We start from the raw sequence: 9,805 nt of genomic DNA on the forward strand, positions 1-9,805 counted from the left end.
TTAAGGTGCTTGGAAGTAGGTACAAGAGGGATGTCAGAAGTAAGTTTTCACACAGATACTGGTGGGAGTGTGGAATGCACTGCTAGCAATGGTGGTGGAGGCGGATACAATAGGGACTTTTAAGAGACTCTTAGATAGGTACATGAAGCTTAGAAAAATAGACAGCTATGTGGTAGGGAAATTCTAGGCAGTTTCTAGAGTAGGTTACATGGTCAGCACAATATTGTGGGCCAAAGGGCCTGTAATGTGCAGTAGATTTCTATATTCTATATTTTATGTTCACTTGCCTCTAAGGATACTTTTCCCTTAAGCTTTCTAATCAATTACACAATGCCCAATCCAGAATAGCTGATCTCCTAGTGGGCTCAACCACGAGCTGCTCTAAAAAGCCGTCTTGTAGGCATTCTAGAAGTTCCCCCTCCTGTAATCCAGCACCAACCTGATTTTCCCAATCTACCTGCATATTGAAGTCCCCCATGATTATTGTAACATTTCCCCTTTGGCATGCATTTTCCATCTCCCATTGTTACTTATAGGCAACATCCTTACTATTTTTTGGGGGTCTGTATATAACTCCCTTTAGGGTCTTTGTATCCTTGCAGTTCCTGAGCTCTATCCACAATGATCCACCTTCTGACCCTATGTCACCTCTTTTTAATGATTTGATTTCATTTTTTACCAACAGAGCAACACCGCCCCCTCTACTTTCATGCCTATCCTTTTGATAGAATGTGTATCCTTGGTCATTAAGCCCCAGCTATAATATTTCAGCCTTGATTCTGTGATGCTTTCAATATCATACCTGCCAATTTGCAACTGTGCTGCAAGTTCATCTACCTTATTCCGTCTACTGCGTTCATTTAGGTACAACACCTTCGGTCCTATATTCACCCTTTTAGATTTTGTCGCACCAATTGATTCCTAACTTTGTCTGAGGTCTTATCAACATCTGTCTTCACAACCTCTCCCATCCCCCTGCATCTCTGGTTTAAACACCACCATGCAGCATTAACAAACCTTCCCACTAAGATATTACTTCCCCTTCAATTCAGTTGCAAACTGTCCCTTCTGTATAGGTTCCACCTTTCCTAGAAGATAGGCCAATGATCTTATGCCCTCCCTCCTACACCAACTCCTTAGCCATGTATTAAACTGAATAACTGTGGTGAACTAGATATACCTGTCTGACTGCTCCTGTGGCTCCTCCCACAGACCCCTGCTGACTGCTCCTGTGGCTGCGCCCACAGACCCCTGTATAAAGGCGACTGTGGCTCCTCCCACAGACCCTGCTGACTGCTCCTGTGGCTCCTCCCACAGACCCCTGCTGACTGCTCCTGTGGCTGCGCCCACAGACCCCTGTATAAAGGCGACTGTGGGCTGCTGCTCTCCCTCATTTTCCCCAGGATGTAGTGCTGTTTATTCTTCCAGTCAATAAAAGCCGATATCTCACTTCCTAAGTCTCAGCGTGAGTTATTGATGGTGCATCAATAACCTTCATAGTTCTAACCTCACTAGCACGTTGCACAGGTAGCAGTCCTGAGATCACAACCCTGGAGGTCCCACCCTTTAACTTAGCACCTAACTCCCTGAACTCCCTATGCAGAACCTTGTCGCTCGTCCTACACAAGTTACTGGTACCTACATTGACCACGACTTCTGGCTGTTCACCCTCCCACTTAAGAATGCTGAAGTTATCCAGAACCCTGCCACCTGGGTTGCATCAACTTATACAATAGTTCGAAGTAATATTAATTATCGGAGTTCATACATGTCACCAAATTACTACACTGAAATTCTTTTTCTGCTAGCATACTTAACAAATCTATGAAACAGTAACTGTAAATTGGATCTGTAAACTGTAAACTGTGAAAATAGCAATAGTAAACAAATAGCAATTAAAAAACAAGCAGGAAATAACAAGAGAATACAGTCTTTAAATGAGTGAAGTTATCCCCTTTTGTTCAAGAGCCTGATGGTTGAGTAACTGTTTTTGAACCTGGTGTTGCGAGTCCTGAGCCACTTGTACCTTCTACCTGATGGCAGCAGCAAGTAAAAAGCATGGCCTGGGTGGTGAGGGTCTTTGATGAAGGATGCTGCTTTTCTAAGGGAACATTTCATGTAGATGTGCTCAATGGTTGGGAAGGTTTTACCAATGACGTACTGGGCTGGATCCACTACATTTTGTAGGATTTTCCACTCAAAGACTACAAGTCTGTAATGCAACTGGTCAACACACTTTCCACTACACACCTGTAGACGTTTGCTGAGGTTTAATGACATGCTGAACATCCGCAGACTCCTGAGGAAGTAGAGATGCTATTGTGTGATAGTGGTGAATGCATGCTGTGCATTACAGCACATCTCCAAATGTACTTGCTGATATCCCTCACTGGTTCAAGGCCAGATGTACTTGTTGCTATGCGCCATTGAATCAAGGCAGAAAGCTCAGAGCTGGTTGTTCTATTACAGCTGTCTTTTCTATTAAGGCTGCAATCCTGTCAGCCATGATTTCTTTGCAAATAAATGCTGTCTCTTCATAAAAGCTTTCAAAACATATAAAGAGATTAACAAGTGAATGATGACATTTAGGAAGTCAAGAAAGGGGAACAAGGAACACTAGGGGTCAAAGTGCAGACTTTCCAAAAGTCCAGCACTGATGGATAGGGTACTGAAGAGGGTATATGGCAGGCTGGGACATAAGAATGTCATTCTTTCTCTACGTCAGTGATAGTAAACCTGATTCTGATTCTGAGGGCATTATGTTGCAGCTGTATAAAACACTGGGCAGGCTTCACTCACAGTATTGCCACACTGTAGGAAGAATGTGATTACACTGGGGAGACTGCAGAGGTGATTTACCAGGAAGTTGCCTGGATTGGAGGACTTTAATTATGAGGAGAGATTAGATGGGCAGGGCTTGATTTCCCTGCAGCAAAGGAGGCTGTGCAGAGACCTGATAGAAGTGTATATTGTAAGTTATGAGAGGCATGGTCACATTTTCAAACTTTTTTTTCTTATAGTAAAGGTATTAAAACACGAGAATATAGTTGTCAAGTGAGGGGTAGGAGATTTAAAAGGGATTTTAGAGTAATTTACACAGAGAGGTTGATAACTGGAATGCACTGTCAGAAGCGGTGATGGAATCAGATGCAGTTGCTACGTTTAAGAGGCATTGAGGCAGACCTCTGAATAGCCAAGGTGTGGAAGGATGTGGTTCTAATGCCGGTAAATGGGATTAGTGCAGATGATTATAAATTTTGGGAATGGATCTGGTGGGCCAAAGGGCCTGATTCTGTGCTGCACCTGAAAAATAGTCCAAACCAAATGCACCATTGTCACTCTGACAATAAATTATTAAATGAATTGCCATGCTGTTTGGGTTCAACTGAATGATTAACCACTGTATGGAGGATTTTTATAATCTCAGTTGTAACCTGCAGCTATAAGTCAAAAATTATTACAATTCCTTGACACCCATCCTAATGAAATACTTTGATTTCTCAGTGCTTAAATCATAAGCATTTATGTGAAGGTTGATGTCATTTCCCTGGCAGTTCTCCAGATATCTGTGAATTTCATCTTCTTTAGCTCCTAGGTTTAATCGACCTGAGAGACTGCATTCATTTGCTGTTTTATATTCCCCATTTTGCTTGATGCTGATAGCTAACAGTCAGGTGCTTCTTGACTCCACTGCTACAATTCCAATAACAGGACTTCTAAGCCATCAATGTGTGTTTCTTAATGCTTTTGCAGATTTATATAAAATTATGCATACCTGTTTGCAATAAAAGTCAACAAAATACTCAGTTAAGCCAAAGGTTCCTTGTAAAGGCAAGCAGCATTCACTCAAGACAGATTGCATTACCCAATGACTTCCAACATCTCCGCTTAAATCCCCATTTCCCCTTGTGCACATATTTGAGCAGAGATAGTATTTGTAAACTTAGGAAGAATTCCAGCATTAATAGATAGCAATTTTAAAGTTGCCTTCTTGCTTCTTAAAACTGTTCATAAATGGAAAAATATTCCTTAACTTTCCACTGAAAATACATTGAGTATAAAATATATTTAGCAAATAGATTGTGTTTTTTTTCAGCTCACTACTTGTTAGCAATTCTGAAGAATTTAACTCTTTGTTCCTGCAGTTCCATATTGTTGCCGTAACTTGTCTGTCACTAAACAGTATTGTGTTTAAAAAAAAGTCTGTAACTATGCTTTGTTAGTATTTGTTCACAAGTATTTAATAGGATGTAATGGAACATTAATATCCATAGTAAATGGAATAGAATGGTGTGGATCCATTGACCTGTGGCAATACTCACTTCCTCTGTATCAGTACGTTGAAGTAGATCTGATGGTGTTCCAACCACGTAACACTGCAGTGGAAGATAAGATTGTTTGATTGTTTTGCAGTCTCACTACTTTACTAACACTGTTACGGGAAGGAAACCAGTTGACCATAGCAAGTCTGGTGTACACTCAGAGGCCACTTTATTAGGTACAGCTCTACACTTACTTGTTAGGACTTAGACAAATTGGAAGAATAGGCAAAAACCTGGCAGATGGAATACAGTGTAGGGAAATGTATGATGATGCATTTTGGTAAAAGGAACAATAGTACAGACTATTATCTAAATGGGGAGAAAATTCCAACATCAGAGGTGCAGAGGGATTTAGGAGTCCTCGTGCAAGACTCCCAAAGGTTAATTCACAGGTTGAGTCTGTGGTCAAGAAGGCAAGTGCAAAGCTGGCATTTACTTCAAGGGGAATGGCAATATAAAAGCAAGAAGATAATGTTGAAGCTTTATAAAACACTAATCAGGCCAGATTTGGAGTATTGTCAACCGCTTTGGGCTCCTTATCTCAGAACCAATGTGTTGTCATTGGAGAGAGTCCAGAGGGCGTTCACAAGGATGATTCCAGGAACGAAGGGGTTAACATATGAGGAATGTTTGGCAGCTTTGGGCCTGTACTCACTGGAATTTAGAAGAATACATGGGGATCTCATTGAAGGCTGCCGAATGATGAAAGGACTAGATAAGGGGGATGTGGAGAGGGTGTTTTCCCTGCTGGGGGCTAGCCAGAGCTAAAGGGCACAGCCAAAAAATTGATGGGCGACTTTTTCGAACAGAAGTAAGGAGGAATTTTCTTAGCTAAACAGTGGTGAATCTGTGGAATGCTATGCCACAGACTGCAGTGGGGACCAAGTCTGTGGGTATATTCAAAGCAGAAGTTGATAGATTCCTGATTGGTCAGGGCATCAAAGGATATGGTGAGAGGGCACGTGAATGGGGTTGAATGGGATCTGAGATCAGCCATGATGAAATGGCAAAGAAGACTCAAAGACTCAATAGTTGTATTAACATAAAATCATAAGATATTGGAACTGAATTAGGCCATTCGGTTCCAATATCTTATGATTTTATGTTAATACAACTATCTACTCAGCTGAATATGTGGCAGCAACTCAATGCATAAAAGCATGTAGATGTGGTCAAGAGGTTTAGTCGTTGTTCAGACCAAAATCAGAATGGAGAAGAAATGTGATCTGAGTGACTTTGACTGTGGAATGGTTGTTGGTGCCAGGAGGGGTGGTATGAGTATTTCAGAAACTGCTGATCTCCTGGGATTTTCACACACAACAGTCTATAGAATTCACAGAGATTGATGCGAGGAACAGAAAAAAAAATCCAGTGAATGGCAGTTCAACATACAAAAATGCCTTGTTAGCGTGAAAGGTCAGAGGAAAGTAGCCAGACTGGTTCAAGCTGACAGGAAGGCAACAGTAGCTCAAGTAATCATTCATTACAACAGTGATCTGCAGAAGAGCATCTCTGAATGCACAACACATCAAAACTTGAAATAGATGTGGCACAGCAGCAAAAGACTATGTATGTACACTCACTGGCCACCTCTTCTGACTCCTGTACCTTATAAGGCACCTCTTAAATCCTACAACAGACTGGTTGGTGATTAGCTGCCCCCATAAAGCAGCCCTGAAAAGCATTCAGTTCTGGGGGAAGACAATGTATTTTGGCCTTGCCAATGATTCTCACATGCTGAGATTAATATTACAAGCTCATTTAGTTATTCACACCTGGCACTTTCATCACAACAGAGAAATTAGAAGTGAATGTTTTTACTTTACACCCTCACTAAAATCACTAAGGCTGAATTCTTGCACACAATGGTATTAAAGAGTACGATTAAAACCAAGGCATTTTCAATGGATGAATGATGATTAAATGAAATGCTAAGGCAGTAATACCTTTCTTGAGGAAATTTCCTTTCAGCTGAAATGGTGGCTCTTAAATGTTATCATCAGGGAAATGATTAGTTATCTAAAAATAAATTCCTTTTGTTGTTTGCATTCATTAAGTGTTTGCAATTTTAGAAGGCCCATTAGTGAAATTACATTAAAGCCTGTGAGCGTGCATATTAATATCAGCGATGTGAAACCTGTTAGACAGAGAAAGTTAAGTATCTGACTGTTTCCACTGAAGCATGCAACAAGGAGTTTTAATAGTTTCTTAACAACTATGAAGTATTTTTACAAAACTATCTGGGGAAAGACTTTTTTGTTTGATCAGTGATCCATGAACAGTTGTCACAAAGAGTGAAGACAAATTGCAGATAGTTGTAAACTTCTATACTTTTACCATGGAGAGCATTCCGACAGGTTGCATCACTGTCTGGTATGGAGGGGTTATTGCACAGGACCAAAAGAAGCTGCAGAAGGTTGTAAATCTAGTCAGCTCCATCTTGGACAGTAGCCTACAAAATACCCAGGACATCTTTAGGGAGCGGTATCTCAGAAAGGCAGCGTCCATTATTAAAGACCTCCAGGCATGCCCTTTTCTCACTGTTACCATCAGGTAGGAGATACAGAAGCCTGAAGACACACACTCAGCGATTCGGGAACAGCTTCTTCCCCTCTGCCATCTGATTCCTAAATGGATTTTGAAGCTTTGGACAGTACCTCTCTTTTTTTTAATATACAGTATTTCTGTTTTTGCACATTTTTAAATAATCTATTCAATATATGTGATCAATTTACTTGTTTTTAATTATTATGTTTTATTTTGTTTATTATTATTTTTTCTGTCTGCTAGATTATGTATTGCATTGAACTGCTGCTGCTAAGTTAACAAATTTCACATCATATGCCGGTGATAATAAACCTGATTCTGATTCTGGTACACCTTTTAAGGTACAAAGAAGCTCTAAATAAGCATTGATATAGGACATCAGGTTAGGAAAGTGAGGGTGAGGGGGCATTATTTTAGATTGCTCCATGAAAACCTGAAAGGCATGTGGTAGAACTCAAGATCCCTATGACACAATACCTGATAGGAATGCAGGATTGCAGAACTGCAATGAGTTGTAATTGTATTGCGCTGATATTATACAGGTTCCTGACCAAGCGCTGACCATGGTGCTTAAAGTGAGCTTGGTTCTTGATGGTGCCTATGGTGAGCCAAACAGATATTAGTCATTTCAAAAGTTTGCATGTAATTTCTGATTAACTATTTTTTTTAAAGTATACACACTCCAATGGCCATAAATTTACAAGGTATAACACAATCAGTGATTTTTTTCATATTTTTAATAGCACTAAAACTTCGTAAGACAAGTTTATCCTGCAGGGGAACAAACTCCTGGATCAATTTGAACTGGATAAGAGTCCAGAGATAACAAAGAGAGTAATGAGAGTTTTAACAGCATCTAGGCTGACAGGGTGGAGCAAGACTATGCTATAGAGGTAGATAAACGGCGTCTTCTGTGCTATCTAAAGCTGAACTTGGAATCAGATATCACACTGAGGTTATGGACATGGACAGATCACTTCAGTTTCAGACAAGAGAGATAGAGAGAGATAACAGAGAGGTTTGGAGAGAGGGAGAGACACAAAATGTGTTGTGATTTGGCCAAGCAATTTTTTTAATCTTAATTTTTGGTTTGAGGAGCTTTCAGCACATTAATTATTGGATGTTGTAAAAACAGGTGAATGGTTTAGACAAACTATGGGGTGGGAGAAGTGTTAGTGATGTAGAATTGACTTTCAAATAACATTTATGTTTAAAGATCAGTGAATATAATTGTTTTATTTATCATATTTTAGGAAATGAATATGCAATCATGGAAAAGAATCTGACGACAGCTTCAGGATTTTTGAAAAACAAAATTAAATATGCCACATCGATTAGTTCAAGAAAACTATATTAAGCCTTACCTCAATGTATATTTGTTGTCTGTTATGCCTGAATTCCAATCTGATTTCATTGTGATTATGATAAATCTGACAGTAAACTTCAGACATTCAACTGCAGTTCAACTCTTAATGAAATGGAGTTTAATTGTACTGAGCTTAACAGTATTCAGCTGACACTGGCTAATCCATTGTTGAGCTCTCATCATTGATATCCTTGAGATCACTATTGACTGTAACCAGCTGGGTAAGTGAAAAGCATACAGAAGCCACATGCCAGAGGCTGGGCAGCCACAATAAGTGAATCACCTTTAACTTGCTCAAAGCTTTACCACCAACTTACAATTGAATTGAATTGAATTGACTTTATTACTTACATCCTTCATATACATGAGGAGTAAAAATCTTTTTATTACGTCGCCGTCTAAATGTGCAATTATCGTAATGTATAATAAATATTATGTACAACAGGATAGTTAATATAACATAGAAATACAGTTGTGTCAGCATGAATTAATCAGACTGATGGCCTGGTGGAAGAAACTGTCCTGGAGCCTGTTGGTCCTGGCTTTTATGCTGCTATACCATTTCCCAGATGGTAGCAGCTGGAACAGTTTGTGGTTGGGGTGACTCGGGTCTCCAACTTAGAAGTGTGATGGAATAATTTCACCTCCCTAGATGAGTGTATCCCTAACAATACACAAAAAGTTCAGTTTCAAATTGAGCTAAACACTTCACATGATTTCTGTTTCAGCCATCATAGTAAGCATTCTCTCACTCCACCACCAATGCACCAATAATGCAGCATTTAAATCTTATAACATGAATCCAATTAATCAACAAAGATATACCAACTGCACTCCCAAATCCATTAACTCCTCTATCAAGCTGAGATGGGTAGCAGGTTTAATGGTAAACACCCCTTACAGCCATTTGCAGTTTTCTGATTTGACATTCCTTTGTTATTGGCCCAAATCTTGGATCTTGCAATCCAATTGCTGTGTGAATGAATACAGCAGTTTAAAACGGCTGTTCTCTATGATTGTATTCTCAAAGTTAATTAGCAGTGTGCAGTATTTGCTCCTACATTCCAAGAAATGTGTTTAAAAACTTGGAACCAGAAGAAAAACACTTGATTTTTCAATTTACAATGCATTTGTTGAGAACCTCAAATAATTTTAGGCTCTCTACTTTCTCTTCCATACATGCTGTAAATACTTAAGATGAATTGTTCAATAAATTACAAATGCTTTCATAAAGGATATAAAAGCATCTCTTTTAATTACTCCCATAAACTTTACTCCAGTGGAAATCAATTCACTCATGCATATAATGGGGTCAATATCTCAGCCCAGAGCAGCAGTTAACAAGCTTTTACTGGATTTCCCTTAAAATCAAATTATATTGAACCAGGATGAACAACAAGAATTGCAAAGCAGTTGTATGTACATTTGTGGAGTGAACTGTGTTGGATATGGTTGGGTTGGGTTGAGTTGTTCTTCAATCTTGGCAATCCATTTGCAAATGTTTCATCATCATACGAGGAAACACCATCAGTGCGCTGTTAATTTGTGGTGTGTTCTCCAAAGGCTTGGC

General features: G+C 39.5%; 1 long non-coding RNA gene across 1 annotated transcript in view; it reads left to right on the top strand.

Moving 5' to 3' along the window:
* LOC140734251 (uncharacterized) overlaps positions 1-9,411 on the top strand; it is a 79,788-nt gene extending 70,377 nt beyond the window's left edge. Inside the window, exon 4 of the long non-coding RNA XR_012100504.1 lies at positions 8,123-9,411. This is a non-coding gene — a long non-coding RNA (uncharacterized lncRNA). The remainder of the gene's footprint in view (positions 1-8,122) is intronic.
* Positions 9,412-9,805: the final 394 nt, after the last annotated feature.

Source organism: Hemitrygon akajei, chromosome 10 (assembly GCF_048418815.1).
Source record: "Hemitrygon akajei chromosome 10, sHemAka1.3, whole genome shotgun sequence".
NCBI classification, from domain to species: domain Eukaryota; kingdom Metazoa; phylum Chordata; class Chondrichthyes; order Myliobatiformes; family Dasyatidae; genus Hemitrygon; species Hemitrygon akajei.